Genomic DNA, 27113 nt, shown 5'->3' with positions numbered 1-27113 from the left:
GGCCAATGCAGTCCTGAGTTTTTGCTGATATGGCAGTGTATTTTGTGAAAGTGAGGACAGCCATTTGCGCTGTGGTGGTGCAAGTTGACAGTGTTCCACATACAATGGTACAGGAAAAGAAATAACATCCGCCCAACGTGGGGATCGAACCCACGAGTCTGAGATTAAGAGTCTCATGCTCTACCGACTGAGCTAGCCGGGCTTGGTTGAGAATGTATGGAGGTGATGGCAAGGCAAGGCATCCTGACACTCCTGCTTTGTTTCATACACTAAAGTACACGAGTAAGTGTAAAATTGAGTTACTGTGGAGCATTGGTGGTTCAGTGGTAGAATTCTTGCCTGCCACGCGGGAGTCCCGGGTTCGATTCCTGGCCAATGCAGTCCTGAGCTTTTGCTGATATGGCAGTGCATTTTGTGAAAGTGAGGACAGCCATTTGCGCTGTGGTGGTGCAAGTTGACAGTGTTCCACATACAATGGTACGGGAAAAGAAAAAAAACATCCGCCCAATGTGGGGCTCGAACCCACAACCCTGAGATTAAGAGTCTCATGCTTTACCAACTGAGTTAGCAATGCTTGGTAACCGAGGAGTTGTGGTGATGGCAAGGCAAGGCATCCTGACTCTCCTGCTTTGTTTTGTACACTAAAGTACATGAGTAAGTCTAAAATTAAGCATCTGTGGATCATTGGTGGTTCAGTGGTAGAAATCTAGCCGGCCACGTGGGAGGCCGGGCTCAATTCCCGGTCAATACATTCCTGAGTTTTTGCTGATAGGGCAGTGGATTTTGTGAAAGTGAGGACAGCCATTTGCGCTGTGGTGATGCAAGTATACACTGTTCCACATACAATGGTACAGGAAGAGAAAAAAACAACTGCCCAACATGGAGCTCAAATACATGACCCTAAGATTAATAGTCCAATGCTCTAGCGACTGTGCTAGTCGGGCTTGATTACGTAGGCTTGGAGGTGATGGCAAGGCAAGGCATCCTGACACTCCTGCTTTGTTTTATACTCTAAAGTACATGAGTAAGTGTAAAACAAGGCATCTGTGGAGCATTGGTGGTTCAGTGGTAGAATTCTCGCCTGCCACGCGTGAGGCCTGGAATCGATTCCCGGCCAATGCAGTCTTGAGTTTTTGCTGATATGGCAGTGTATTTTGTGAAAGTGAGGACAGCCATTTGCACTGTTGTGGTGCAAGTATACAGTGTTCCACATACAATGGTACAGGAAAAGAAAAAACATCCGCCCAACGTGGGGCTTGAACCCACGACCCTGAGATTAAGAGTCTCATGCTTAACCGACTGAGTTAGCAATGCTTGGTAACCGAGGAGTTGTGGTGATGGCAAGGCAAGGCATCCTGACTCTCCTGCTTTGTTTTGTACACTAAAGTACATGAGTAAGTCTAAAATTAAGCATCTGTGGATCATTGGTGGTTCAGTGGTAGAAATCTAGCCGGCCACGTGGGAGGCCGGGTTCAATTCCCGGTCAATACATTCCTGAGTTTTTGCTGATAGGGCAGTGCATTTTGTGAAAGTGAGGACAGCCATTTGCGCTGTGGTGATGCAAGTATACACTGTTCCACATACAATGGTACAGGAAGAGAAAAAAACAACTGCCCAACATGGAGCTCAAATACATGACCCTAAGATTAATAGTCTTATGCTCTAGCGACTGTGCTAGTCGGGCTTGATTACGTAGGCTTGGAGGTGATGGCAAGGCAAGGCATCCTGACACTCCTGCTTTGTTTTATACACTAAAGTACATGAGTAAGTGTAAAATTAGGCATCTGTGGAGCATTGGTGGTTCGGTGGTAGAATTCTCGCCTGCCACGCATGAGGCCCGGAATCAATTCCCGGCCAATGCAGTCCTGAGTTTTTGCTGATATGGCAGTGTATTTTGTGAAAGTGAGGACAGCCATTTGCACTGTGGTGGTGCAAGTTGAAAGTGTTCCACATACAATGGTACAGGAAAAGAAATAACATCCGCCCAACGTGTAGCTCGAACCCACGAGTCTGAGATTAAGAGTCTCATGCGCTACCGACTGAGCTAGCCGGGCTTGGTTGAGAATGTATGGAGGTGAAGGCAAGGCAAGGCATCCTGACACTCCTGCTTTGTTTCATACACTAAAGTACACGAGTAAGTGTAAAATTAAGCTTCTGTGGAGCATTGGTGGTTCAGTGGTAGAATTCTCTCCTGTCACGCGGGAGTCCTGGGTTCGATTCCCGGCCAATGCAGTCCTGAGCTTTTGCTGATATGGCAGTGCATTTTGTGAAAGTGAGGACAGCCATTTGCGCTGTGGTGGTGCAAGTTGACAGTGTTCCACATACAATGGTACGGGAAAAGAAAAAAAACATCCACCCAATGTGGGGCTCGAACCCACAACCCTGAGATTAAGAGTCTCATGCTTTACCAACTGAGTTAGCAATGCTTGGTAACCGAGGAGTTGTGGTGATGGCAAGGCAAGGCATCCTGACTCTCCTGCTTTGTTTTGTACACTAAAGTACATGAGTAAGTCTAAAATTAAGCATCTGTGGATCATTGGTGGTTCAGTGGTAGAAATCTAGCCGGCCACGTGGGAGGCCGGGTTCAATTCCCGGTCAATACATTCCTGAGTTTTTGCTGATAGGGCAGTGCATTTTGTGAAAGTGAGGACAGCCATTTGCACTGTGGTGATGCAAGTATACACTGTTCCACATACAATGGTACAGGAAGAGAAAAAAACAACTGCCCAACATGGAGCTCAAATACATGACCCTAAGATTAATAGTCTTATGCTCTAGCGACTGTGCTAGTCGGGCTTGGTTACGTAGGCTTGGAGGTGATGGCAAGGCAAGGCATCCTGACACTCCTGCTTTGTTTTATACACTAAAGTACATGAGTAAGTGTAAAATTAGGCATCTGTGGAACATTGGTGGTTCGGTGGTAGAATTCTCGCCTGCCACGCATGAGGCCCGGAATCAATTCCCGGCCAATGCAGTCCTGAGTTTTTGCTGATATGGCAGTGTATTTTGTGAAAGTGAGGACAGCCATTTGCGCTGTTGTGGTGCAAGTTGACAGTGTTCCACATACAATGGTACCGGAAAAGAAATAACATCCGCACAACGTGGGGCTCGAACCCACGAGTCTGAGATTAAGAGTCTCATGCTCTACCGACTGAGCTATCCGGGCTTGGTTGAGAATATATGGAGGTGAAGGCAAGGCAAGGCATTCTGACACTCCTGCTTTGTTTCATACACTAAAGTACACGAGTAAGTGTAAAATTAAGTTTCTGTGGAGCATTGGTGGTTCAGTGGTAGAATTCTCACCTGCCACGCGGGAGGCCTGGGTTCGATTCCCGGCCAATGCAGTCTTGAGCTTTTGCTGATATGGCAGTGCATTTTGTGAAAGTGAGGACAGCCATTTGCGCTGTGGTGGTGCAAGTTGACAGTGTTCCACATACAATGGTACGGGAAAAGAAAAAAAACATCCGCCCAATGTGGGGCTCGAACCCACGACCCTGAGATTAAGAGTCTCATGCTTTACCGAATGAGTTAGCAATGCTTGGTAACCGAGGAGTTGTGGTGATGGCAAGGCAAGGCATCCTGACTCTCCTGCTTTGTTTTGTACACTAAAGTACATGAGTAAGTCTAAAATTAAGCATCTGTGGATCATCGGTGGTTCAGTGGTAGAAATCTAGCCGGCCACGTGAGAGGCCGGGTTCAATTCCCGGTCAATACATTCCTGAGTTTTTGCTGATAGGGCAGTTCATTTTGTGAAAGTGAGGACAGCCATTTGCGCTGTGGTGATGCAAGTATATACTGTTCCACATACAATGGTACAGGAAGAGAAAAAAACAACTGCCCAACATGGAGCACAAATACATGACCCTAAGATTAATAGTCTTATGCTCTAGCGACTGTGCTAGTCGGGCTTGGTTACGTAGGCTTGGAGGTGATGGCAAGGCAAGGCATCCTGACACTCCAGCTTTGTTTTATACACTAAAGTACATGAGTAAGTGTAAAATTAGATATCTGTGGAGCATTGGTGGTTCAGTGGTAGAGTTCTCGCCTGCCACGCGTGAGGCCCGGAATCGATTCCCGGCCAATGCAGTCCTGAGTTTTTGCTGATATGGCAGTGTATTTTGTGAAAGTGAGGACAGCCATTTGCGCTGTGGTAGTGCAAGTATACACTGTTCCACATACAATGGTTCATGAAAAGAAAAAACATCTGCCCAACGTGGGGCTCGAACCCACGACCCTGAGATTAAGAGTCTCATGCTCTACCGACTGAGCTAGCCAGGCTTGGTTTAGAATGTATGGAGGTGATGGCAAGGCAAGGCATCCTGACACTCCTGCTTTGTTTCATACACTAAAGTACACGAGTACATGTAAAATTAAGTATCTGTGGAGCATTGGTGGTTCAGTGGTAGAATTCTCGCCTGCCACGCGGGAGGCCAGGGTTCGATTCCCGGCCAATGCAGTCCTTAGGTTTTGCTGAAATGGCAGTGTATTTTGTGAAAGTGAGGACAGCCATTTGCGCTGTGATGGTGCAAGTATACAGTTTTCCACATACAATGGTACAGGAAAAGAAAAAACATCCACCCAACGTGGGGCTCTAACCCACGACCCTGAGATTAAGAGTCTCATGCTTTACCGACTGAGTTAGCAATGCTTGGTAACCGAGGAGTTGTGGTGATGGAAAGGGAAGGCATCCTGACTCTCCTGCTTTGTTTTGTACACTAAAGTACATGAGTAAGTCTAAAAATAAGCATCTGTGGATCATTGGTGGTTCAGTGGTAGAAATCTAGCCGGCCACGTGGGAGGCCAGGTTCAATTCCCGGTCAATACATTCCTGAGTTTTTGCTGATAGGGCAGTGCATTTTGTGAAAGTGAGGACAGCCATTTGCGCTGTGGTGATGCAAGTATACACTGTTCCACATACAATGGTACAGGAAGAGAAAAAAACAACTGCCCAACATGGAGCTCAAATACATGACCCTAAGATTAATAGTCTTATGCTCTAGCGACTGTGCTAGTCGGGCTAGGTTACGTAGGCTTGGAGGTGATGGCAAGGCAAGGCATCCTGACACTCCAGCTTTGTTTTATACACTAAAGTACATGAGTAAGTGTAAAATTAGGCATCTGTGGAGCATTGGTGGTTCAGTGGTAGAATTCTCGCCTGCCACGCGTGAGGCCCGGAATCGATTCCCGGCCAATGCAGTCCTGAGTTTTTGCTGATATGGCAGTGTATTTTGTGAAAGTGAGGACAGCCATTTGCGCTGTGGTGGTGCAAGTATACAGTGTTCCACATACAATGGTACAGGAAAAGAAAAAATATCCGCCCAACGTGGGGCTCGAACCCACGACCCTGAGATTAAGAGTCTCATGCTCTACCGACTGAGCTAGCCAGGCTTGGTTGAGAATGTATGGATGTGATGGCAAAGCAAGGCATCCTGACACTCCTGCTTTGTTTTATACACTAAAGTACATGAGTAAGTGTAAAATAAGGCATCTGTGGAGCATTGGTGGTTCAGTGGTAGAATTCTCGCCTGCCACGCGTGAGGCCCGGAATCAATTCCCGGCCAATGCAGTCTTGAGTTTTTGCTGATATGGCAGTGTATTTTGTGAAAGTGAGGACAGCCATTTGCGCTGTTGTGGTGCAAGTATACAGTGTTCCACATACAATGGTACAGGAAAAAAGAAACATCCGCCCAACGTGGGGCTCGAACCCACGACCCTGAGATTAAGAGTCTCATGCTCTACCGACTGAGCTAGCCAGGCTTGGTTGAGCATATATGGAGGTGATGGCAAGGCAAGGCATCCTGACACTCCTGCTTTGTTTCATACACTAAAGTACACGAGTAAGTGTAAAATTAAGTATCTGTGGAGCATTGGTGGTTCAGTGGAAGAATTCTCGCCTGCCACGCGGGAGGCCCGGGTTCTATTCCCGGCCAATGCAGTCCTGATATGGCAGTGCATTTTGTGAAAGTGAGGACAGCCATTTGCGCTGTGGTTGTGCAAGTTGACAGTGTTCCACATACAATGGTACAGGAAAAGAAAAAAAAAACATCCGCCCAATGTGGGGCTCGGACCCACGACGCTGAGATTAAGAGTCTCATGCTTTACCGACTGAGTTAGCAATGCTTGGTAACCGAGGAGTTGTGGTGATGGAAAGGGAAGGCATCCTGACTCTCCTGCTTTGTTTTGTACACTAAAGTACATGAGTAAGTCTAAAATTAAGCATCTGTGGATCATTGGTGGTTCAGTGGTAGAAATCTAGCCGGCCACGTGGGAGGCCGGGTTCAATTCCCGGTCAATACATTCCTGAGTTTTTGCTGATATGGCAGTGCATTTTGTGAAAGTGAGGACAGCCATTTGCGCTGTGGTGATGCAAGTATACACTGTTCCACATACAATGGTACAGGAAGAGAAAAAAACAACTGCCCAACATGGAGCTCAAATACATGACCCTAAGATTAATAGTCTTATGCTCTAGCGACTGTGCTAGTCGGGCTTGGTTACGTAGGCTTGGAGGTGATGGCAAGGCAAGGCATCCTGACACTCCTGCTTTTTTTATACACTAAAGTACATGAGTAAGTGTAAAATTAGGCATCTGTGGAGCATTGGTGGTTCAGTGGTAGAATTCTCGCCTGCCACGCGTGAGGCCCGGAATCGATTCCCGGCCAATGCAGTCCTGAGTTTTTGCTGATATGGCAGTGTATTTTGTGAAAGTGAGGACAGCCATTTGCGCTGTGGTGGTGCAAGTATACAGTGTTCCACATACAATGGTACAGGAAAAGAAAAAATATCCGCCCAACGTGGGGCTCGAACCCACGACCCTGAGATTAAGAGTCTCATGCTCTACCGACTGAGCTAGCCAGGCTTGGTTGAGAATGTATGGAGGTGATGGCAAAGCAAGGCATCCTGACACTCCTGCTTTGTTTTATACACTAAAGTACATGAGTAAGTGTAAAATAAGGCATCTGTGGAGCATTGGTGGTTCAGTGGTAGAATTCTCGCCTGCCACGCGTGAGGCCCGGAATCAATTCCCGGCCAATGCAGTCTTGAGTTTTTGCTGATATGGCAGTGTATTTTGTGAAAGTGAGGACAGCCATTTGCGCTGTTGTGGTGCAAGTATACAGTGTTCCACATACAATGGTACAGGAAAAGAAAAAACATCCGCCCAACGTGGGGCTCGAACCCACGACCCTGAGATTAAGAGTCTCATGCTCTACCGACTGAGCTAGCCAGGCTTGGTTGAGCATATATGGAGGTGATGGCAAGGCAAGGCATCCTGACACTCCTGCTTTGTTTCATACACTAAAGTACACGAGTAAGTGTAAAATTAAGTATCTGTGGAGCATTGGTGGTTCAGTGGTAGAATTCTCGCCTGCCACGCGGGAGGCCCGGGTTCGATTCCCGGCCAATGCAGTCCTGATTTTTTGCTGATATGGCAGTGCATTTTGTGAAAGTGAGGACAGCCATTTGCGCTGTGGTGGTGCAAGTGACAGTGTTCCACATACAATGGTACAGGAAAAGAAAAAAAAACATCTGCCCAATGTGGGGCTCGGACCCACGACGCTGAGATTAAGAGTCTCATGCTTTACCGACTGAGTTAGCAATGCTTGGTAACCGAGGAGTTGTGGTGATGGAAAGGGAAGGCATCCTGACTCTCCTGCTTTGTTTTGTACACTAAAGTACATGAGTAAGTCTAAAATTAAGCATCTGTGGATCATTGGTGGTTCAGTGGTAGAAATCTAGCCGGCCACGTGGGAGGCCGGGTTCAATTCCCGGTCAATACATTCCTGAGTTTTTGCTGATAGGGCAGTGCATTTTGTGAAAGTGAGGACAGCCATTTGCGCTGTGGTGATGCAAGTATACACTGTTCCACATACAATGGTACAGGAAGAGAAAAAAACAACTGCCCAACATGGAGCTCAAATACATGACCCTAAGATTAATAGTCTTATGCTCTAGCGACTGTGCTAGTCGGGCTTGGTTACGTAGGCTTGGAGGTGATGGCAAGGCAAGGCATCCTGACACTCCTGCTTTTTTTATACACTAAAGTACATGAGTAAGTGTAAAATTAGGCATCTGTGGAGCATTGGTGGTTAAGTGGTAGAATTCTCGACTGCCACGCGTGAGGCCCGGAATCCATTCCCGGCCAATGCAGTCCTGAGTTTTTGCTGATATGGCAGTGTATTTTGTGAAAGTGAGGACAGCCATTTGCGCTGTGGTGGTGCAAGTATACACTGTTCCACATACAATGGTACAGGAAAAGAAAAAACATCCTCCCAACGTGGGGCTCGAACCCACGACCCTGAGATTAAGAGTCTCATGCTCTACCGACTGAGCTAGCCAGGATTGGTTGAGAATGTATGATGGTGATGGCAAGGCAAGGCATCCTGACACTCCTGCTTTGTTTCATACACTAAAGTACACGAGTAAGTGTAAAATTAAGTATCTGTGGAGCATTGGTGGTTCAGTGGTAGAATTCTCGCCTGCCAAGCGGGAGGCCCGGGTTCGATTCCCGGCCAATGCAGTCCTGAGTTTTTGCTGATATGGCAGTGCATTTTGTGAAAGTGAGGACAGCCATTTGCGCTGTGGTGGTGCAAGTTGACAGTGTTCCACATACAATGGTACAGGAAAAGAAAAAAAACATCCGCCCAATGTGGGGCTCGAACCCACGACCCTGAGATTAAGAGTCTCATGCTTTACCGACTGAGTTAGCAATGCTTGGTAACCGAGGAGTTGTGGTGATGGAAAGGGAAGGCATCCTGACTCTCCTGCTTTGTTTCATACACTAAAGTACAGGAGTAAGTGTGAAATTAAGTATCTGTGGAGTATTGGTGGTTCAGTGGTAGAATTGTCACCTGCCATGCGGGAGGCCCGGGTTCGATTCCCGGCCAATGCAGTCCTGAGTTTTTGCTGATATGGCAGTGCATTTTGTGAAAGTGAGGACAGCCATTTGCGCTGTGGTGGTGCAAGTTGACAGTGTTCCACATACAATGGTACAGGAAAAGAAAAAAAACATCCGCCCAATGTGGGGCTCGAACCCACGACCCTGAGATTAAGAGTCTCATGCTTTACCGACTAAGTTAGCAATGCTTGGTAACCGAGGAGTTGTGGTGATGGCAAGGCAAGGCATCCTGACTCTCCTGCTTTGTTTTGTACACTAAAGTACATGAGTAAGTCTAAAATTAAGCATCTGTGGATCATTGGTGGTTCAGTGGTAGAAATCTAGCCGGCCACGTGGGAGGCCGGGTTCAATTCCCGGTCAATACATTCCTGAGTTTTTGCTGATAGGGCAGTGCATTTTGTGAAAGTGAGGACAGCCATTTGCGCTGTGGTGATGCAAGTATACACTGTTCCACATACAATGGTACAGGAAGAGAAAAAAACAACTGCCCAACATGGAGCTCAAATACATGACCCTAAGATTAATAGTCTTATGCTCTAGCGACTGTGCTAGTCGGGCTTGGTTACGTAGGCTTGGAGGTGATGGCAAGGCAAGGCATCCTGACACTCCTGCTTTGTTTTATACACTAAAGTACATGAGTAAGTGTAAAATTAAGCATCTGTGGAGCATTGGTGGTTCAGTGGTAGAATTCTCGCCTGCCAGGCGTGAGGCCAGGAATCGATTCCCGGCCAATGCAGTCCTGAGTTTTTGCTGATATGGCAGTGTATTTTGTGAAAGTGAGGACAGCCATTTGCGCTGTGGTGGTGCAAGTATACAGTGTTCCACATACAATGGTACAGGAAAAGAAAAAACATCCGCTCAACGTGGGGCTCGAACCCACGACCCTGAGATTAAGAGTCTCATGCTCTACCGACTGAGCTAGCCAGGCTTGGTTGAGCATGTATGGAGGTGATGGCAAGGCAAGGCATCCAGACACTCCTGCTTTGTTTTATACACTAAAGTACATGAGTAAGTGTAAAATAAGGCATCTGTGGAGCATTGGTGGTTCAGTGTTAGAATTCTCGCCTGCCACGCGTGAGGCCCGGAATCGATTCCCGGCCAATGCAGTCTTGAGTTTTTCCTGATATGGCAGTGTATTTTGTGAAAGTGAGCACAGCCATTTGCGCTGTTGTGGTGCAAGTATACAGTGTTCCACATACAATGGTACAGGAAAAGAAAAAACATCCGCCCAACGTGGGGCTCGAACCCACGACCCTGAGATTAAGAGTCTCATGCTCTACCGACTGAGTTAGCCAGGCTTGGTTGAGAATGTATGGAGGTGATGGCAAGGCAAGGCATCCTGACACTCCTGCTTTGTTTCATACACTAAAGTACACGAGTAAGTGTAAAATTCAGTATCTGTGGAGCATTGGTGGTTCAGTGGTAGAATTCTTGCCTGCCACGCGGGAGGCCCGGGTTTGTTTCCCGGCCAATGCAGTCCTGAGTTTTTGCTGATATGGCAGTGCATTTTGTGAAAGTGAGGACAGCCATTTGCGCTGTGGTGGTGCAAGTTGACAGTGTTCCACATACAATGGTACAGGAAAAGAAAAAAAACATCCGCCCAATGTGGGGCTCGAACCCACGACCCTGAGATTAAGAGCCTCATGCTTTACCGACTGAGTTAGCAATGCTTGGTAACTGAGGAGTTGTGGTGATGGCAAGGCAAGGCATCCTGACTCTCCTGCTTTGTTTTGTACACTAAAGTACATGAGTAAGTCTAAAATTAAGCATCTGTGGATCATTGGTGGTTCAGTGGTAGAAATCTAGCCGGCCACGTGGGAGGCCGGGTTCAATTCCCGGTCAATACATTCCTGAGTTTTTGCTGATAGGGCAGTGCATTTTGTGAAAGTGAGGACAGCCATTTGCGCTGTGGTGATGCAAGTATACACTGTTCCACATACAATGGTACAGGAAGAGAAAAAAACAACTGCCCAACATGGAGCTCAAATACATGACCCTAAGATTAATAGTCTTATGCTCTAGCGACTGTGCTAGTCGGGCTTGGTTACGTAGGCTTGGAGGTGATGGCAAGGCAAGGCATCCTGACACTCCTGCTTTGTTTTATACACTAAAGTACATGAGTAAGTGTAAAATTAGGCATCTGTGGAGCATTGGTGGTTCAGTAGTAGAATTCTCGCCTGCCACGCGTGAGGCCCGGAATCGATTCCCGGCCAATGCAGTCCTGAGTTTTTGCTGATATGGCAGTGTATTTTGTGAAAGTGAGGACAGCCATTTGCGCTGTGGTGGTGCAAGTATACAGTGTTCCACATACAATGGTACAGGAAAAGAAAAAACATCCGCCCAACGTGGGGCTTGAACCCACAACACTGAAATTAAGAGTCTCATGCTCTACCGACTGAGCTAGCCAGGCTTGGTTGAGAATGTATGGAGGTGATGGCAAGGCAAGGCATCCTGACACTCCTGCTTTGTTTCATAAACTAAAGTACACGAGTAAGTGTAAAATTAAGTATCTGTGGAGCATTGGTGGTTCAGTGGTAGAATTCTCGCCTGCCACGTGGGAGGTCTTGGTTCGATTCCCGGCCAATGCAGTCCTGAGTTTTTGCTGATATGGCAGTGCATTTTGTGAAAGTGAGGACAGCCATTTGCGCTGTGGTGGTGCAAGTTGACAGTGTTCCACATACAATGGTACAGGAAAAGAAAAAAAACATCCGCCCAATGTGGGGCTCGAACCCACGACCCTGAGATTAAGAGTCTTATGCTTTACCGACTGAGTTAGCAATGCTTGGTAACCGAGGAGTTGTGGTGATGGCAAGGCAAGGCATCCTGACTCTCCTGCTTTGTTTTGTACACTAAAGTACATGAGTAAGTCTAAAATTAAGCATCTGTGGATCATTGGTAATTCAGTGGTAGAAATCTAGCCGGCCACGTGGGAGGCCGGGTTCAAATCCCGGTCAATACATTCCTGAGTTTTTGCTGATAGGGCAGTGCATTTTGTGAAAGTGAGGACAGCCATTTGCGCTGTGGTGGTGCAAGTTGACAGTGTTCCACATACAATGGTACAGGAAAAGAAAAAACATCCGCTCAACGTGGGGCTCGAACCCACGACCCTGAGATTAAGAGTCTCATGCTCTACCGACTGAGCTAGCCAGGCTTGGTTGAGCATGTATGGAGGTGATGGCAAGGCAAGGCATCCTGACACTCCTGCTTTGTTTTATACACTAAAGTACATGAGTAAGTGTAAAATAAGGCATCTGTGGAGCATTGGTGATTCAGTGTTAGAATTCTCGCCTGCCACGCGTGAGGCCCGGAATCGATTCCCGGCCAATGCAGTCTTGAGTTTTTCCTGATATGGCAGTGTATTTTGTGAAAGTGAGGACAGCCATTTGCGCTGTTGTGGTGCAAGTATACAGTGTTCCACATACAATGGTACAGGAAAAGAAAAAACATCCGCCCAACGTGGGGCTCGAACCCACGACCCTGAGATTAAGAGTCTCATGCTCTACCGACTGAGTTAGCCAGGCTTGGTTGAGAATGTATGGAGGTGATGGCAAGGCAAGGCATCCTGACACTCCTGCTTTGTTTCATACACTAAAGTACACGAGTAAGTGTAAAATTCAGTATCTGTGGAGCATTGGTGGTTCAGTGGTAGAATTCTTGCCTGCCACGCGGGAGGCCCGGGTTTGTTTCCCGGCCAATGCAGTCCTGAGTTTTTGCTGATATGGCAGTGCATTTTGTGAAAGTGAGGACAGCCATTTGCGCTGTGGTGGTGCAAGTTGACAGTGTTCCACATACAATGGTACAGGAAAAGAAAAAAAACATCCGCCCAATGTGGGGCTCGAACCCACGACCCTGAGATTAAGAGCCTCATGCTTTACCGACTGAGTTAGCAATGCTTGGTAACTGAGGAGTTGTGGTGATGGCAAGGCAAGGCATCCTGACTCTCCTGCTTTGTTTTGTACACTAAAGTACATGAGTAAGTCTAAAATTAAGCATCTGTGGATCATTGGTGGTTCAGTGGTAGAAATCTAGCCGGCCACGTGGGAGGCCGGGTTCAATTCCCGGTCAATACATTCCTGAGTTTTTGCTGATAGGGCAGTGCATTTTGTGAAAGTGAGGACAGCCATTTGCGCTGTGGTGATGCAAGTATACACTGTTCCACATACAATGGTACAGGAAGAGAAAAAAACAACTGCCCAACATGGAGCTCAAATACATGACCCTAAGATTAATAGTCTTATGCTCTAGCGACTGTGCTAGTCGGGCTTGGTTACGTAGGCTTGGAGGTGATGGCAAGGCAAGGCATCCTGACACTCCTGCTTTGTTTTATACACTAAAGTACATGAGTAAGTGTAAAATTAGGCATCTGTGGAGCATTGGTGGTTCAGTAGTAGAATTCTCGCCTGCCACGCGTGAGGCCCGGAATCGATTCCCGGCCAATGCAGTCCTGAGTTTTTGCTGATATGGCAGTGTATTTTGTGAAAGTGAGGACAGCCATTTGCGCTGTGATGGTGCAAGTATACAGTTTTCCACATACAATGGTACAGGAAAAGAAAAAACATCCGCCCAACGTGGGGCTCTAACCCACGACCCTGAGATTAAGAGTCTCATGCTTTACCGACTGAGTTAGCAATGCTTGGTAACCGAGGAGTTGTGGTGATGGAAAGGGAAGGCATCCTGACTCTCCTGCTTTGTTTTGTACACTAAAGTACATGAGTAAGTCTAAAAATAAGCATCTGTGGATCATTGGTGGTTCAGTGGTAGAAATCTAGCCGGCCACGTGGGAGGCCAGGTTCAATTCCCGGTCAATACATTCCTGAGTTTTTGCTGATAGGGCAGTGCATTTTGTGAAAGTGAGGACAGCCATTTGCGCTGTGGTGATGCAAGTATACACTGTTCCACATACAATGGTACAGGAAGAGAAAAAAACAACTGCCCAACATGGAGCTCAAATACATGACCCTAAGATTAATAGTCTTATGCTCTAGCGACTGTGCTAGTCGGGCTAGGTTACGTAGGCTTGGAGGTGATGGCAAGGCAAGGCATCCTGACACTCCAGCTTTGTTTTATACACTAAAGTACATGAGTAAGTGTAAAATTAGGCATCTGTGGAGCATTGGTGGTTCAGTGGTAGAATTCTCGCCTGCCACGCGTGAGGCCCGGAATCGATTCCCGGCCAATGCAGTCCTGAGTTTTTGCTGATATGGCAGTGTATTTTGTGAAAGTGAGGACAGCCATTTGCGCTGTGGTGGTGCAAGTATACAGTGTTCCACATACAATGGTACAGGAAAAGAAAAAATATCCGCCCAACGTGGGGCTCGAACCCACGACCCTGAGATTAAGAGTCTCATGCTCTACCGACTGAGCTAGCCAGGCTTGGTTGAGAATGTATGGAGGTGATGGCAAAGCAAGGCATCCTGACACTCCTGCTTTGTTTTATACACTAAAGTACATGAGTAAGTGTAAAATAAGGCATCTGTGGAGCATTGGTGGTTCAGTGGTAGAATTCTCGCCTGCCACGCGTGAGGCCCGGAATCAATTCCCGGCCAATGCAGTCTTGAGTTTTTGCTGATATGGCAGTGTATTTTGTGAAAGTGAGGACAGCCATTTGCGCTGTTGTGGTGCAAGTATACAGTGTTCCACATACAATGGTACAGGAAAAGAAAAAACATCCGCCCAACGTGGGGCTCGGACCCACGACCCTGAGATTAAGAGTCTCATGCTCTACCGACTGAGCTAGCCAGGCTTGGTTGAGCATATATGGAGGTGATGGCAAGGCAAGGCATCCTGACACTCCTGCTTTGTTTCATACACTAAAGTACACGAGTAAGTGTAAAATTAAGTATCTGTGGAGCATTGGTGGTTCAGTGGTAGAATTCTCGCCTGCCACGCGGGAGGCCCGGGTTCGATTCCCGGCCAATGCAGTCCTGATTTTTTGCTGATATGGCAGTGCATTTTGTGAAAGTGAGGACAGCCATTTGCGCTGTGGTGGTGCAAGTGACAGTGTTCCACATACAATGGTACAGGAAAAGAAAAAAAAACATCCGCCCAATGTGGGGCTCGGACCCACGACGCTGAGATTAAGAGTCTCATGCTTTACCGACTGAGTTAGCAATGCTTGGTAACCGAGGAGTTGTGGTGATGGAAAGGGAAGGCATCCTGACTCTCCTGCTTTGTTTTGTACACTAAAGTACATGAGTAAGTCTAAAATTAAGCATCTGTGGATCATTGGTGGTTCAGTGGTAGAAATCTAGCCGGCCACGTGGGAGGCCGGGTTCAATTCCCGGTCAATACATTCCTGAGTTTTTGCTGATAGGGCAGTGCATTTTGTGAAAGTGAGGACAGCCATTTGCGCTGTGGTGATGCAAGTATACACTGTTCCACATACAATGGTACAGGAAGAGAAAAAAACAACTGCCCAACATGGAGCTCAAATACATGACCCTAAGATTAATAGTCTTATGCTCTAGCGACTGTGCTAGTCGGGCTTGGTTACGTAGGCTTGGAGGTGATGGCAAGGCAAGGCATCCTGACACTCCTGCTTTTTTTATACACTAAAGTACATGAGTAAGTGTAAAATTAGGCATCTGTGGAGCATTGGTGGTTAAGTGGTAGAATTCTCGACTGCCACGCGTGAGGCCCGGAATCCATTCCCGGCCAATGCAGTCCTGAGTTTTTGCTGATATGGCAGTGTATTTTGTGAAAGTGAGGACAGCCATTTGCGCTGTGGTGGTGCAAGCATACACTGTTCCACATACAATGGTACAGGAAAAGAAAAAACATCCTCCCAACGTGGGGCTCGAACCCACGACCCTGAGATTAAGAGTCTCATGCTCTACCGACTGAGCTAGCCAGGATTGGTTGAGAATGTATGGAGGTGATGGCAAGGCAAGGCATCCTGACACTCCTGCTTTGTTTCATACACTAAAGTACACGAGTAAGTGTAAAATTAAGTATCTGTGGAGCATTGGTGGTTCAGTGGTAGAATTCTCGCCTGCCAAGCGGGAGGCCCGGGTTTGATTCCCGGCCAATGCAGTCCTGAGTTTTTGCTGATATGGCAGTGCATTTTGTGAAAGTGAGGACAGCCATTTGCGCTGTGGTGGTGCAAGTTGACAGTGTTCCACATACAATGGTACAGGAAAAGAAAAAAAACATCCGCCCAATGTGGGGCTCGAACCCACGACCCTGAGATTAAGAGTCTCATGCTTTACCGACTGAGTTAGCAATGCTTGGTAACCGAGGAGTTGTGGTGATGGAAAGGGAAGGCATCCTGACTCTCCTGCTTTGTTTCATACACTAAAGTACAGGAGTAAGTGTGAAATTAAGTATCTGTGGAGCATTGGTGGTTCAGTGGTAGAATTGTCACCTGCCATGCGGGAGGCCCGGGTTCGATTCCCGGCCAATGCAGTCCTGAGTTTTTGCTGATATGGCAGTGCATTTTGTGAAAGTGAGGACAGCCATTTGCGCTGTGGTGGTGCAAGTTGACAGTGTTCCACATACAATGGTACAGGAAAAGAAAAAAAACATCCGCCCAATGTGGGGCTCGAACCCACGACCCTGAGATTAAGAGTCTCATGCTTTACCGACTAAGTTAGCAATGCTTGGTAACCGAGGAGTTGTGGTGATGGCAAGGCATCCTGACTCTCCTGCTTTGTTTTGTACACTAAAGTACATGAGTAAGTCTAAAATTAAGCATCTGTGGATCATTGGTGGTTCAGTGGTAGAAATCTAGCCGGCCACGTGGGAGGCCGGGTTCAATTCCCGGTCAATACATTCCTGAGTTTTTGCTGATAGGGCAGTGCATTTTGTGAAAGTGAGGACAGCCATTTGCGCTGTGGTGATGCAAGTATACACTGTTCCACATACAATGGTACAGGAAGAGAAAAAAACAACTGCCCAACATGGAGCTCAAATACATGACCCTAAGATTAATAGTCTTATGCTCTAGCGACTGTGCTAGTCGGGCTTGGTTACGTAGGCTTGGAGGTGATGGCAAGGCAAGGCATCCTGACACTCCTGCTTTGTTTTATACACTAAAGTACATGAGTAAGTGTAAAATTAAGCATCTGTGGAGCATTGGTGGTTCAGTGGTAGAATTCTCGCCTGCCAGGCGTGAGGCCAGGAATCGATTCCCGGCCAATGCAGTCCTGAGTTTTTGCTGATATGGCAGTGTATTTTGTGAAAGTGAGGACAGCCATTTGCGCTGTGGTGGTGCAAGTATACAGTGTTCCACATACAATGGTACAGGAAAAGAAAAAACATCCGCTCAACGTGGGGCTCGAACCCACGACCCTGAGATTAAGAGTCTCATGCTCTACCGACTGAGCTAGCCAGGCTTGGTTGAGCATGTATGGAGGTGATGGCAAGGCAAGGCATCCTGACACTCCTGCTTTGTTTTATACACTAAAGTACATGAGTAAGTGTAAAATAAGGCATCTGTGGAGCATTGGTGGTTCAGTGTTAGAATTCTCGCCTGCCACGCGTGAGGCCCGGAATCGATTCCCGGCCAATGCAGTCTTGAGTTTTTCCTGATATGGCAGTGTATTTTGTGAAAGTGAGGACAGCCATTTGCGCTGTTGTGGTGCAAGTATACAGTGTTCCACATACAATGGTACAGGAAAAGAAAAAACATCCGCCCAACGTGGGGCTCGAACCCACGACCCTGAGATTAAGAGTCTCATGCTCTACCGACTGAGTTAGCCAGGCTTGGTTGAGAATGTATGGAGGTGATGGCAAGGCAAGGCATCCTGACACTCCTGCTTTGTTTCATACACTAAAGTACACGAGTAAGTGTAAAATTCAGTATCTGTGGAGCATTGGTGGTTCAGTGGTCGAATTCTTGCCTGCCACGCGGGAGGCCCGGGTTTGTTTCCCGGCCAATGCAGTCCTGAGTTTTTGCTGATATGGCAGTGCATTTTGTGAAAGTGAGGACAGCCATTTGCGCTGTGGTGGTGCAAGTTGACAGTGTTCCACATACAATGGTACAGGAAAAGAAAAAAAACATCCGCCCAATGTGGGGCTCGAACCCACGACCCTGAGATTAAGAGCCTCATGCTTTACCGACTGAGTTAGCAATGCTTGGTAACTGAGGAGTTGTGGTGATGGCAAGGCAAGGCATCCTGACTCTCCTGCTTTGTTTTGTACACTAAAGTACATGAGTAAGTCTAAAATTAAGCATCTGTGGATCATTGGTGGTTCAGTGGTAGAAATCTAGCCGGCCACGTGGGAGGCCGGGTTCAATTCCCGGTCAATACATTCCTGAGTTTTTGCTGATAGGGCAGTGCATTTTGTGAAAGTGAGGACAGCCATTTGCGCTGTGGTGATGCAAGTATACACTGTTCCACATACAATGGTACAGGAAGAGAAAAAAACAACTGCCCAACATGGAGCTCAAATACATGACCCTAAGATTAATAGTCTTATGCTCTAGCGACTGTGCTAGTCGGGCTTGGTTACGTAGGCTTGGAGGTGATGGCAAGGCAAGGCATCCTGACACTCCTGCTTTGTTTTATACACTAAAGTACATGAGTAAGTGTAAAATTAGGCATCTGTGGAGCATTGGTGGTTCAGTAGTAGAAATCTCGCCTGCCACGCGTGAGGCCCGGAATCGATTCCCGGCCAATGCAGTCCTGAGTTTTTGCTGATATGGCAGTGTATTTTGTGAAAGTGAGGACAGCCATTTGCGCTGTGGTGGTGCAAGTATACAGTGTTCCACATACAATGGTACAGGAAAAGAAAAAACATCCGCCCAACGTGGGGCTTGAACCCACGACCCTGAAATTAAGAGTCTCATGCTCTACCGACTGAGCTAGCCAGACTTGGTTGAGAATGTATGGAGGTGATGGCAAGGCAAGGCATCCTGACACTCCTGCTTTGTTTCATAAACTAAAGTACACGAGTAAGTGTAAAATTAAGTATCTGTGGAGCATTGGTGGTTCAGTGGTAGAATTCTCGCCTGCCACGCGGGAGGTCTTGGTTCGATTCCCGGCCAATGCAGTCCTGAGTTTTTGCTGATATGGCAGTGCATTTTGTGAAAGTGAGGACAGCCATTTGCGCTGTGGTGGTGCAAGTTGACAGTGTTCCACATACAATGGTACAGGAAAAGAAAAAAAACATCCGCCCAATGTGGGGCTCGAACCCACGACCCTGAGATTAAGAGTCTTATGCTTTACCGACTGAGTTAGCAATGCTTGGTAACCGAGGAGTTGTGGTGATGGCAAGGCAAGGCATCCTGACTCTCCTGCTTTGTTTTGTACACTAAAGTACATGAGTAAGTCTAAAATTAAGCATCTGTGGATCATTGGTAATTCAGTGGTAGAAATCTAGCCGGCCACGTGGGAGGCCGGGTTCAAATCCCGGTCAATACATTCCTGAGTTTTTGCTGATAGGGCAGTGCATTTTGTGAAAGTGAGGACAGCCATTTGCGCTGTGGTGGTGCAAGTTGACAGTGTTCCACATACAATGGTACAGGAAAAGAAAAAACATCCGCCCAACGTGGGGCTCGAACCCACGACCCTGAGATTAAGAGTCTCATGCTCTACCGACTGAGCTAGCCAGGCTTGGTTGCGAATGCATGGAGGTGATGGCAAGGCAAGGCAAGGCATCCTGACACTCCTGCTTTGTTTCATACACTAAAGTACACGAGTAAGTGTAAAATAAAGTACCTGTGGAGCTTTGGTGGTTCAGTGGTAGAATTCCCGCCTTCCATGCGGGAGGCCTGGGTTCGATTCCCGGCCAATGCAGTCCTGAGTTTTTGCTGATATGGCAGTGCATTTTGTGAAAGTGAGGACAGCCATTTGCGCTGTGGTGGTGCAAGTTGACAGTGTTCCACATACAATGGTACAGGAAAAGAAAAAACATCCACCCAACGTGGGGCTCGAACCCACGACCCTGAGATTAAGAGTCTCATGCTCTACCGACTGAGCTAGCCAGGTTTGGTTGCGAATGTATGGAGGTGATGGCAAGGCAAGGCATCCTGACACTCCTGCTTTGTTTCATACACTAAAGTACACGAGTAAGTGTAAAATTAAGTACCTGTGGAGCATTGGTGGTTCAGTGGTAGAATTCTCGCCTTCCACGCGGGAAGCCTGGGTTCGATTCCCGGCCAATGCAGTCCTGAGTTTTTGCTGATATGGCAGTGCATTTTGTGAAAGTGAGGACAGCCATTTGCGCTGTGGTGGTGCAAGTTGACAGTGTTCCACATACAATGGTACAGGAAAAGAAAAAAAACATCCGCCCAATGTGGGGCTCGAACCCACGACCCTGAGATTAAGAGTCTCATGCTTTACCGACTGAGTTAGCAATGCTTGGTAACCAAGGAGTTGTGGTGATGGCAAGGCAAGGCATCCTGACTCTCCTGCTTTGTTTTGTACACTAAAGTACATGAGTAAGTCTAAAATTAAGCATCTGTGGATCATTGGTGGCTCAGTGGTAGAAATCTAGCCGGCCACGTGGGAGGCCGGGTTCAATTCCCGGTCAATACATTCCTGAGTTTTTGCTGATAGGGCAGTGCATTTTGTGAAAGTGAGGACAGCCATTTGCGCTGTGGTGATGCAAGTATACACTGTTCCACATACAATGGTACAGGAAGAGAAAAAAACAACTGCCCAACATGGAGCTCAAATACATGACCCTAAGATTAATAGTCTTATGCTCTAGCGACTGTGCTAGTCGGGCTTGGTTACATAGGCTTGGAGGTGATGGCAAGGCAAGGCATCCTGACACTCCTGCTTTGTTTTATACACTAAAGTACATGAGTAAGTGTAAAATTAAGCATCTGTGGAGCATTGGTGGTTCAGTGGTAGAATTCTCGCCTGCCACGCGTGAGGCCCGGAATCGATTCCCGGCCAATGCAGTCCTGAGTTTTTGCTGATATGGCAGTGTATTTTGTGAAAGTGAGGACAGCCATTTGCGCTGTGGTGGTGCAAGTATACAGTGTTCCACATACAATGGTACAGGAAGAGAAAAAACATCCGCCCAACGTGGGGCTCGAACCCACGACCCTGAGATTAAGAGTCTCATGCTCTACCGACTGAGCTAGCCAGGCTTGGTTGAGAATGTATGGAGGTGATGGCAAGGCAAGGCATCCTGACACTCCTGCTTTGTTTTATACACTAAAGTACATGAGTAAGTGTAAAATAAGGCATCTGTGGAGCATTGGTGGTTCAGTGGTAGAATTCTTGCCTGCCACGCGTGAGGCCCGGAATCGATTCCCGGCCAATGCAGTCTTGAGTTTTTCCTGATATGGCAGTGTATTTTGTGAAAGTGAGGACAGCCATTTGCGCTGTTGTGGTGCAAGTATACAGTGTTCCACATACAATGGTACAGGAAAAGAAAAAACATCCGCCTAACGTGGGGCTCGAACCCACGACCCTGAGATTAAGAGTCTCATGCTCTACCGACTGAGTTAGCCAGGCTTGGTTGAGAATGTATGGAGGTGATGGCAAGGCAAGGCATCCTAAAAATTCCTGCTTTGTTTCATACACTAAAGTACACGAGTAAGTGTAAAATTCAGTATCTGTGGAGCATTGGTGGTTCAGTGGTAGAATTCTCGCCTGCCACGCGGGAGGCCTGGGTTCGATTCCCGGCCAATGCAGTCCTGAGTTTTTGCTGATATGGCAGTGCATTTTGTGAAAGTGAGGACAGCCATTTGCGCTGTGGTGGTGCAAGTTGACAGTGTTCCACATACAATGGTACAGGAAAAGAAAAAAAACATCCGCCCAATGTGGGGCTCGAACCCACGACCCTGAGATTAAGAGCCTCATGCTTTACCGACTGAGTTAGCAATGCTTGGTAACTGAGGAGTTGTGGTGATGGCAAGGCAAGGCATCCTGACTCTCCTGCTTTGTTTTGTACACTAAAGTACATGAGTAAGTCTAAAATTAAGCATCTGTGGATCATTGGTGGTTCAGTGGTAGAAATCTAGCCGGCCACGTGGGAGGCCGGGTTCAATTCCCGGTCAATACATTCCTGAGTTTTTGCTGATAGGGCAGTGCATTTTGTGAAAGTGAGGACAGCCATTTGCGCTGTGGTGATGCAAGTATACACTGTTCCACATACAATGGTACAGGAAGAGAAAAAAACAACAGCCCAACATGGAGCTCAAATACATGACCCTAAGATTAATAGTCTTATGCTCTAGCGACTGTGCTAGTCGGGCTTGGTTACGTAGGCTTGGAGGTGATGGCAAGGCAAGGCATCCTGACACTCCTGCTTTGTTTTATACACTAAAGTACATGAGTAAGTGTAAAATTAGGCATCTGTGGAGCATTGGTGGTTCAGTAGTAGAATTCTCGCCTGCCACGCGTGAGGCCCGGAATCGATTCCCGGCCAATGCAGTCCTGAGTTTTTGCTGATATGGCAGTGTATTTTGTGAAAGTGAGGACAGCCATTTGCGCTGTGGTGGTGCAAGTATACAGTGTTCCACATACAATGGTACAGGAAAAGAAAAAACATCCGCCCAACGTGGGGCTTGAACCCACGACCCTGAAATTAAGAGTCTCATGCTCTACCGACTGAGCTAGCCTGGCTTGGTTGCGAATGTATGGAGGTGATGGCAAGGCAAGGCATCCTGACACTCCTGCTTTGTTTCATACACTAAAGTACACGAGTAAGTGTAAAATAAAGTACCTGTGGAGCTTTGGTGGTTCAGTGGTAGAATTCTCGCTTTCCACGCGGGAGGCCTGGGTTCGATTCCCGGCCAATGCAGTCCTGAGTATTTGCTGATATGGCAGTGCATGTTGTGAAAGTGAAGACAGCCATTTGCGCTGTGGTGGTGCAAGTTGACAGTGTTCCACATACAATGGTACAGGAAAAGAAAAAACATCCGCCCAACGAGGGGCTCGAACCCACGACCCTGAGATTAAGAGTCTCATGCTCTACCGACTGAGCTAGCCAGGCTTGGTTGCGAATGTATGGAGGTGATGGCAAGGCAAGGCAAGGCATCCTGACACTCCTGCTTTGTTTCATACACTAAAGTACACGAGTAAGTGAAAAATTAAGTACCTGTGGAGCATTGGTGGTTCAGTGGTAGAATTCTCGCCTTCCACGCGGGAAGCCTGGGTTCGATTCCCGGCCAATGCAGTCCTGAGTTTTTGCTGATATGGCAGTGCATTTTGTGAAAGTGAGGACAGCCATTTGCGCTGTGGTGGTGCAAGTTGACAGTGTTCCACATACAATGGTACAGGAAAAGAAAAAAAACATCCGCCCAATGTGGGGCTCGAACCCACGACCCTGAGATTAAGAGTCTCATGCTTTACCGACTGAGTTAGCAATGCTTGGTAACCGAGGAGTTGTGGTGATGGCAAGGCAAGGCATCCTGACTCTCCTGCTTTGTTTTGTACACTAAAGTACATGAGTAAGTCTAAAATTAAGCATCTGTGGATCATTGGTGGTTCAGTGGTAGAAATCTAGCCGGCCACGTGGGAGGCCGGGTTCAATTCCCGGTCAATACATTCCTGAGTTTTTGCTGATAGGGCATTGCATTTTGTGAAAGTGAGGACAGCCATTTGCGCTGTGGTGATGCAAGTATACACTGTTCCACATACAATGGTACAGGAAGAGAAAAAAACAACTGCCCAACATGGAGCTCAAATACATGACCCTAAGATTAATAGTCTTATGCTCTAGCGACTGTGCTAGTCGGGCTTGGTTACATAGGCTTGGAGGTGATGGCAAGGCAAGGCATCCTGACACTCCTGCTTTGTTTTATACACTAAAGTGCATGAGTAAGTGTAAAATTAGGCATCTGTGGAGCATTGTTGGTTCATTGGTAGAATTCTCGCCTGCCACGCATGAGGCCCGGAATCGATTCCCGGCCAATGCAGTCCTGAGTTTTTGCTGATATGGCAGTGTATTTTGTGAAAGTGAGGACAGCCATTTGCGCTGTGGTGGTGCAAGTATACAGTGTTCCACATACAATGGTACATGAAAAGAAAAAAACATCCGCCCAACATGGGGCTCGAACCCACGACCCTGAGATTAAGAGTCTCATGCTCTAGCGACTGAGCTAGCCAGGCTTGGTTGAGAATGTATGGAGGTGATGGTAAGGCAAGGCATTCTGACACTCCTGCTTTGTTTCATACACTAAAGTACAGGAGTAAGTGTAAAATTAAGTATCTGTGGAGCATTGGTGGTTCAGTGGTAGAATTGTCGCCTGCCACGCGGGAGGCCCGGGTTCGATTCCTGGCCAATGCAGTCCTGCGTTTTTGCTGATATGGCAGTGTATTTTGTGAAAGTGAGGACAGCCATTTGCGCTGTGGTGATGCAAGTATACACTATTCCACATACAATGGTACAGGAAGAGAAAAAAACAACAGCCCAACATGGAGCTCAAATATATGACCCTAAGATTAATAGTCTTATGCTTTAGCGACTGTGCTAGTCGGGCTTGGTTACGTAGGCTTGGAGGTGATGGCAAGGCATCCTGACACTCCTGCTTTGTTTTATACACTAAAGTACATGAGTAAGTGTAAAATTAGGCATCTGTGGAGCATTGGTGGTTCAGTGGTAGAATTCTCGCCTGCCACGCGTGAGGCCCGGAATCGATTCCCGGCCAATGCAGTCCTGAGTTTTTGCTGATATGGCAGTGTATTTTGTGAAAGTGAGGACAGCTATTTGCGCTGTGGTGGTGCAAGTTGACAGTGTTCCACATACAATGGTACAGGAAAAGAAAAAACATCCGCCCAACGTGGGGCTCGAACCCACGACCCTGAGATTAAGAGTCTCATGCTCTACCGACTGAGCTAGCCAGGCTTGGTTGCGAATGTATGGAGGTGATGGCAAGGCAAGGCAAGGCATCCTGACACTCCTGCTTTGTTTCATACACTAAAGTACACGAGTAAGTGTAAAATAAATTACCTGTGGAGCTTTGGTGTTTCAGTGGTAGAATTCTCGCCTTCCACGCGGGAGGCCTGGGTCCGATTCCCGGCCAATGCAGTCCTGAGTATTTGCTGATATGGCAGTGCATTTTGTGAAAGTGAAGACAGCCATTTGCGCTGTGGTGGTGCAAGTTGACAGTGTTCCACATACAATGGTACAGGAAAAGAAAAAACATCCACCCAACGTGGTGCTCGAACCCATGACACTGAGATTAAGAGTCTCATGCTCTACCGACTGAGCTAGCCAGGCTTGGTTGCGAATGTATGGAGGTGATGGCAAGGCAAGGCAAGGCATCCTGACACTCCTGCTTTGTTTCATACACTAAAGTACACGAGTAAGTGTAAAATTAAGTACCTGTGGAGCATTGGTGGTTCAGTGGTAGAATTCTCGCCTTCCACGCGGGAAGCCTGGGTTCGATTCCCGGCCAATGCAGTCCTGAGTTTTTGCTGATATGGCAGTGCATTTTGTGAAAGTGAGGACAGCCATTTGCGCTGTGGTGGTGCAAGTTGACAGTGTTCCACATACAATGGTACAGGAAAAGAAAAAAAACATCCGCCCAATGTGGGGCTCGAACCCACGACCCTGAGATTAAGAGTCTCATGCTTTACCGACTGAGTTAGCAATGCTTGGTAACCGAGGAGTTGTGGTGATGGCAAGGCAAGGCATCCTGACTCTCCTGCTTTGTTTTGTACACTAAAGTACATGAGTAAGTCTAAAATTAAGCATCTGTGGATCATTGGTGGTTCAGTGGTAGAAATCTAGCCGGCCACGTGGGAGGCCGGGTTCAATTCCCGGTCAATACATTCCTGAGTTTTTGCTGATAGGGCAGTGCATTTTGTGAAAGTGAGGACAGCCATTTGCGCTGTGGTGATGCAAGTATACACTGTTCCACATACAATGGTACAGGAAGAGAAAAAAACAACTGCCCAACATGGAGCTCAAATACATGACCCTAAGATTAATAGTCTTATGCTCTAGCGACTGTGCTAGTCGGGCTTGGTTACGTAGGCTTGGAGGTGATGGCAAGGCAAGGCATCCTGACACTCCTGCTTTGTTTTATACACTAAAGTACATGAGTAAGTGTAAAATTAGGCATCTGTGGAGCATTGGTGGTTCAGTAGTAGAATTCTCGCCTGCCACGCGTGAGGCCCGGAATCGATTCCCGGCCAATGCAGTCCTGAGTTTTTGCTGATATGGCAGTGTATTTTGTGAAAGTGAGGACAGCCATTTGCGCTGTGGTGGTGCAAGTATACAGTGTTCCACATACAATGGTACAGGTAAAAGAAAAAACATCCGCCCAACGTGGGGCTTGAACCCACGACCCTGAGATTAAGAGTCTCATGCTCTACCGACTGAGCTAGCCATGCTTGGTTGACAATATATGGAGGTGTTGGCAAGGCAAGGCATCCTGACACTCCTGCTTTGTTTCATAAACTAAAGTACACGAGTAAGTGTAAAATTAAGTATCTGTGGAGCATTGGTGGTTCAGTGGTAGAATTCTCGCCTGCCACGCGGGAGGCCTGGGTTCGATTCCCGGCCAATGCAGTGCTGAGTTTTTGCTGATATGGCAGTGTATTTTGTGAAAGTGAGGACAGCTATTTGCGCTGTGGTGGTGCAAGTTGACAGTGTTCCACATACAATGGTCCAGGAAAAGAAAAAACATCCGCCCAACGTGGGGCTCGAACCCACGACCCTGAGATTAAGAGTCTAATGCTCTACCGACTGAGCTAGCCAGGCTTGGTTGCGAATGTATGGAGGTGATGGCAAGGCAAGGCAAGGCATCCTGACACTCCTGCTTTGTTTCATACACTAAAGTACACGAGTAAGTGTAAAATAAAGTACCTGTGGAGCATTGGTGTTTCAGTGGTAGAATTCTCGCCTTCCACGCGGAAGGCCTGGGTTCGATTCCCGGCCAATGCAGTCCTGAGGTTTTGCTGATATGGCAGTGCATTTTGTGAAAGTGAAGACAGCCATTTGCGCTGTGGTGGTGCAAGTTGACAGTGTTCCACATACAATGGTACAGGAAAAGAAAAAACATCCGCCCAACGTGGGGCTTGAACCCACGACCCCGAGATTAAGAGTCTCATGCTCTACCGACTGAGCTAGCCAGGCTTGGTTGAGAATGTATGGAGGTGATGGTAAGGCAAGGCATCCTGACACTCCTGCTTTGTTTCATACACTAAAGTACAGGAGTAAGTGTAAACTTATGTATCTGTGGAGCATTGGTGGTTCAGTGGTAGAATTGTCGCCTGCCACGCGGGAGGCCCGGGTTCGATTCCCGGCCAATGCAGTCCTGAGTTTTTGCTGATATGGCAGTGCATTTTGTGAAAGTGAGGACAGC

The 27113-nt window shown here is 47.3% G+C and overlaps 50 non-coding genes across 50 annotated transcripts; 21 read left to right on the top strand and 29 right to left on the bottom strand.

Annotated features, from left to right (window-relative positions):
- Positions 1–129: 129 nt before the first annotated feature.
- TRNAK-CUU (transfer RNA lysine (anticodon CUU)) lies at positions 130–202 on the bottom strand. The gene has a single exon. It is a non-coding gene; the product is annotated as a tRNA-Lys (tRNA).
- A 107-nt stretch (positions 203–309) lies between these two features.
- Positions 310–380, top strand: TRNAG-GCC (transfer RNA glycine (anticodon GCC)). Its single transcript has one exon. It is a non-coding gene; the product is annotated as a tRNA-Gly (tRNA).
- A 1781-nt stretch (positions 381–2161) lies between these two features.
- On the top strand, positions 2162–2232 carry TRNAD-GUC (transfer RNA aspartic acid (anticodon GUC)). Its single transcript has one exon. It is a non-coding gene; the product is annotated as a tRNA-Asp (tRNA).
- A 1041-nt stretch (positions 2233–3273) lies between these two features.
- Positions 3274–3344, top strand: TRNAG-GCC (transfer RNA glycine (anticodon GCC)). The gene has a single exon. It is a non-coding gene; the product is annotated as a tRNA-Gly (tRNA).
- An 861-nt stretch (positions 3345–4205) lies between these two features.
- TRNAK-CUU (transfer RNA lysine (anticodon CUU)) lies at positions 4206–4278 on the bottom strand. Its single transcript has one exon. It is a non-coding gene; the product is annotated as a tRNA-Lys (tRNA).
- A 107-nt stretch (positions 4279–4385) lies between these two features.
- TRNAG-GCC (transfer RNA glycine (anticodon GCC)) lies at positions 4386–4456 on the top strand. Its single transcript has one exon. It is a non-coding gene; the product is annotated as a tRNA-Gly (tRNA).
- Positions 4457–5315: 859 nt separating this feature from the next.
- TRNAK-CUU (transfer RNA lysine (anticodon CUU)) lies at positions 5316–5388 on the bottom strand. Its single transcript has one exon. It is a non-coding gene; the product is annotated as a tRNA-Lys (tRNA).
- Positions 5389–5684: 296 nt separating this feature from the next.
- Positions 5685–5757, bottom strand: TRNAK-CUU (transfer RNA lysine (anticodon CUU)). Its single transcript has one exon. It is a non-coding gene; the product is annotated as a tRNA-Lys (tRNA).
- Positions 5758–5864: 107 nt separating this feature from the next.
- Positions 5865–5935, top strand: TRNAG-GCC (transfer RNA glycine (anticodon GCC)). Its single transcript has one exon. It is a non-coding gene; the product is annotated as a tRNA-Gly (tRNA).
- Positions 5936–6786: 851 nt separating this feature from the next.
- On the bottom strand, positions 6787–6859 carry TRNAK-CUU (transfer RNA lysine (anticodon CUU)). Its single transcript has one exon. It is a non-coding gene; the product is annotated as a tRNA-Lys (tRNA).
- A 297-nt stretch (positions 6860–7156) lies between these two features.
- TRNAK-CUU (transfer RNA lysine (anticodon CUU)) lies at positions 7157–7229 on the bottom strand. The gene has a single exon. It is a non-coding gene; the product is annotated as a tRNA-Lys (tRNA).
- Positions 7230–7336: 107 nt separating this feature from the next.
- Positions 7337–7407, top strand: TRNAG-GCC (transfer RNA glycine (anticodon GCC)). The gene has a single exon. It is a non-coding gene; the product is annotated as a tRNA-Gly (tRNA).
- Positions 7408–8267: 860 nt separating this feature from the next.
- TRNAK-CUU (transfer RNA lysine (anticodon CUU)) lies at positions 8268–8340 on the bottom strand. Its single transcript has one exon. It is a non-coding gene; the product is annotated as a tRNA-Lys (tRNA).
- Positions 8341–8447: 107 nt separating this feature from the next.
- TRNAG-GCC (transfer RNA glycine (anticodon GCC)) lies at positions 8448–8518 on the top strand. Its single transcript has one exon. It is a non-coding gene; the product is annotated as a tRNA-Gly (tRNA).
- Positions 8519–9751: 1233 nt separating this feature from the next.
- TRNAK-CUU (transfer RNA lysine (anticodon CUU)) lies at positions 9752–9824 on the bottom strand. The gene has a single exon. It is a non-coding gene; the product is annotated as a tRNA-Lys (tRNA).
- A 297-nt stretch (positions 9825–10121) lies between these two features.
- Positions 10122–10194, bottom strand: TRNAK-CUU (transfer RNA lysine (anticodon CUU)). Its single transcript has one exon. It is a non-coding gene; the product is annotated as a tRNA-Lys (tRNA).
- Positions 10195–11233: 1039 nt separating this feature from the next.
- On the bottom strand, positions 11234–11306 carry TRNAK-CUU (transfer RNA lysine (anticodon CUU)). The gene has a single exon. It is a non-coding gene; the product is annotated as a tRNA-Lys (tRNA).
- Positions 11307–11974: 668 nt separating this feature from the next.
- Positions 11975–12047, bottom strand: TRNAK-CUU (transfer RNA lysine (anticodon CUU)). Its single transcript has one exon. It is a non-coding gene; the product is annotated as a tRNA-Lys (tRNA).
- Positions 12048–12344: 297 nt separating this feature from the next.
- On the bottom strand, positions 12345–12417 carry TRNAK-CUU (transfer RNA lysine (anticodon CUU)). Its single transcript has one exon. It is a non-coding gene; the product is annotated as a tRNA-Lys (tRNA).
- A 1779-nt stretch (positions 12418–14196) lies between these two features.
- Positions 14197–14269, bottom strand: TRNAK-CUU (transfer RNA lysine (anticodon CUU)). Its single transcript has one exon. It is a non-coding gene; the product is annotated as a tRNA-Lys (tRNA).
- A 297-nt stretch (positions 14270–14566) lies between these two features.
- On the bottom strand, positions 14567–14639 carry TRNAK-CUU (transfer RNA lysine (anticodon CUU)). The gene has a single exon. It is a non-coding gene; the product is annotated as a tRNA-Lys (tRNA).
- A 107-nt stretch (positions 14640–14746) lies between these two features.
- TRNAG-GCC (transfer RNA glycine (anticodon GCC)) lies at positions 14747–14817 on the top strand. Its single transcript has one exon. It is a non-coding gene; the product is annotated as a tRNA-Gly (tRNA).
- An 860-nt stretch (positions 14818–15677) lies between these two features.
- Positions 15678–15750, bottom strand: TRNAK-CUU (transfer RNA lysine (anticodon CUU)). Its single transcript has one exon. It is a non-coding gene; the product is annotated as a tRNA-Lys (tRNA).
- Positions 15751–15857: 107 nt separating this feature from the next.
- Positions 15858–15928, top strand: TRNAG-GCC (transfer RNA glycine (anticodon GCC)). The gene has a single exon. It is a non-coding gene; the product is annotated as a tRNA-Gly (tRNA).
- A 301-nt stretch (positions 15929–16229) lies between these two features.
- On the top strand, positions 16230–16300 carry TRNAG-GCC (transfer RNA glycine (anticodon GCC)). The gene has a single exon. It is a non-coding gene; the product is annotated as a tRNA-Gly (tRNA).
- Positions 16301–17156: 856 nt separating this feature from the next.
- On the bottom strand, positions 17157–17229 carry TRNAK-CUU (transfer RNA lysine (anticodon CUU)). The gene has a single exon. It is a non-coding gene; the product is annotated as a tRNA-Lys (tRNA).
- A 297-nt stretch (positions 17230–17526) lies between these two features.
- Positions 17527–17599, bottom strand: TRNAK-CUU (transfer RNA lysine (anticodon CUU)). The gene has a single exon. It is a non-coding gene; the product is annotated as a tRNA-Lys (tRNA).
- Positions 17600–18638: 1039 nt separating this feature from the next.
- Positions 18639–18711, bottom strand: TRNAK-CUU (transfer RNA lysine (anticodon CUU)). Its single transcript has one exon. It is a non-coding gene; the product is annotated as a tRNA-Lys (tRNA).
- A 107-nt stretch (positions 18712–18818) lies between these two features.
- On the top strand, positions 18819–18889 carry TRNAG-GCC (transfer RNA glycine (anticodon GCC)). Its single transcript has one exon. It is a non-coding gene; the product is annotated as a tRNA-Gly (tRNA).
- Positions 18890–19379: 490 nt separating this feature from the next.
- On the bottom strand, positions 19380–19452 carry TRNAK-CUU (transfer RNA lysine (anticodon CUU)). Its single transcript has one exon. It is a non-coding gene; the product is annotated as a tRNA-Lys (tRNA).
- Positions 19453–19564: 112 nt separating this feature from the next.
- TRNAG-UCC (transfer RNA glycine (anticodon UCC)) lies at positions 19565–19635 on the top strand. Its single transcript has one exon. It is a non-coding gene; the product is annotated as a tRNA-Gly (tRNA).
- Positions 19636–19754: 119 nt separating this feature from the next.
- Positions 19755–19827, bottom strand: TRNAK-CUU (transfer RNA lysine (anticodon CUU)). The gene has a single exon. It is a non-coding gene; the product is annotated as a tRNA-Lys (tRNA).
- Positions 19828–19934: 107 nt separating this feature from the next.
- Positions 19935–20005, top strand: TRNAG-UCC (transfer RNA glycine (anticodon UCC)). The gene has a single exon. It is a non-coding gene; the product is annotated as a tRNA-Gly (tRNA).
- An 861-nt stretch (positions 20006–20866) lies between these two features.
- On the bottom strand, positions 20867–20939 carry TRNAK-CUU (transfer RNA lysine (anticodon CUU)). Its single transcript has one exon. It is a non-coding gene; the product is annotated as a tRNA-Lys (tRNA).
- A 297-nt stretch (positions 20940–21236) lies between these two features.
- TRNAK-CUU (transfer RNA lysine (anticodon CUU)) lies at positions 21237–21309 on the bottom strand. The gene has a single exon. It is a non-coding gene; the product is annotated as a tRNA-Lys (tRNA).
- A 108-nt stretch (positions 21310–21417) lies between these two features.
- TRNAG-GCC (transfer RNA glycine (anticodon GCC)) lies at positions 21418–21488 on the top strand. The gene has a single exon. It is a non-coding gene; the product is annotated as a tRNA-Gly (tRNA).
- An 861-nt stretch (positions 21489–22349) lies between these two features.
- TRNAK-CUU (transfer RNA lysine (anticodon CUU)) lies at positions 22350–22422 on the bottom strand. Its single transcript has one exon. It is a non-coding gene; the product is annotated as a tRNA-Lys (tRNA).
- A 107-nt stretch (positions 22423–22529) lies between these two features.
- Positions 22530–22600, top strand: TRNAG-UCC (transfer RNA glycine (anticodon UCC)). Its single transcript has one exon. It is a non-coding gene; the product is annotated as a tRNA-Gly (tRNA).
- Positions 22601–22719: 119 nt separating this feature from the next.
- On the bottom strand, positions 22720–22792 carry TRNAK-CUU (transfer RNA lysine (anticodon CUU)). Its single transcript has one exon. It is a non-coding gene; the product is annotated as a tRNA-Lys (tRNA).
- Positions 22793–22904: 112 nt separating this feature from the next.
- TRNAG-UCC (transfer RNA glycine (anticodon UCC)) lies at positions 22905–22975 on the top strand. The gene has a single exon. It is a non-coding gene; the product is annotated as a tRNA-Gly (tRNA).
- An 862-nt stretch (positions 22976–23837) lies between these two features.
- Positions 23838–23910, bottom strand: TRNAK-CUU (transfer RNA lysine (anticodon CUU)). The gene has a single exon. It is a non-coding gene; the product is annotated as a tRNA-Lys (tRNA).
- Positions 23911–24017: 107 nt separating this feature from the next.
- On the top strand, positions 24018–24088 carry TRNAG-GCC (transfer RNA glycine (anticodon GCC)). The gene has a single exon. It is a non-coding gene; the product is annotated as a tRNA-Gly (tRNA).
- Positions 24089–24573: 485 nt separating this feature from the next.
- On the bottom strand, positions 24574–24646 carry TRNAK-CUU (transfer RNA lysine (anticodon CUU)). Its single transcript has one exon. It is a non-coding gene; the product is annotated as a tRNA-Lys (tRNA).
- A 487-nt stretch (positions 24647–25133) lies between these two features.
- Positions 25134–25204, top strand: TRNAG-UCC (transfer RNA glycine (anticodon UCC)). Its single transcript has one exon. It is a non-coding gene; the product is annotated as a tRNA-Gly (tRNA).
- Positions 25205–26066: 862 nt separating this feature from the next.
- On the bottom strand, positions 26067–26139 carry TRNAK-CUU (transfer RNA lysine (anticodon CUU)). The gene has a single exon. It is a non-coding gene; the product is annotated as a tRNA-Lys (tRNA).
- A 107-nt stretch (positions 26140–26246) lies between these two features.
- Positions 26247–26317, top strand: TRNAG-GCC (transfer RNA glycine (anticodon GCC)). Its single transcript has one exon. It is a non-coding gene; the product is annotated as a tRNA-Gly (tRNA).
- A 119-nt stretch (positions 26318–26436) lies between these two features.
- On the bottom strand, positions 26437–26509 carry TRNAK-CUU (transfer RNA lysine (anticodon CUU)). Its single transcript has one exon. It is a non-coding gene; the product is annotated as a tRNA-Lys (tRNA).
- A 112-nt stretch (positions 26510–26621) lies between these two features.
- On the top strand, positions 26622–26692 carry TRNAG-UCC (transfer RNA glycine (anticodon UCC)). Its single transcript has one exon. It is a non-coding gene; the product is annotated as a tRNA-Gly (tRNA).
- A 119-nt stretch (positions 26693–26811) lies between these two features.
- Positions 26812–26884, bottom strand: TRNAK-CUU (transfer RNA lysine (anticodon CUU)). The gene has a single exon. It is a non-coding gene; the product is annotated as a tRNA-Lys (tRNA).
- A 107-nt stretch (positions 26885–26991) lies between these two features.
- On the top strand, positions 26992–27062 carry TRNAG-GCC (transfer RNA glycine (anticodon GCC)). The gene has a single exon. It is a non-coding gene; the product is annotated as a tRNA-Gly (tRNA).
- Positions 27063–27113: the final 51 nt, after the last annotated feature.

The sequence above is a fragment of the Pseudophryne corroboree genome, chromosome 3, assembly GCF_028390025.1.
Source record: "Pseudophryne corroboree isolate aPseCor3 chromosome 3, aPseCor3.hap2, whole genome shotgun sequence".
Lineage (NCBI taxonomy): Eukaryota > Metazoa > Chordata > Amphibia > Anura > Myobatrachidae > Pseudophryne > Pseudophryne corroboree.
Note: the sequence above shows the minus strand (reverse complement) of the source record. Positions and strands in the feature narration are given on the sequence as shown.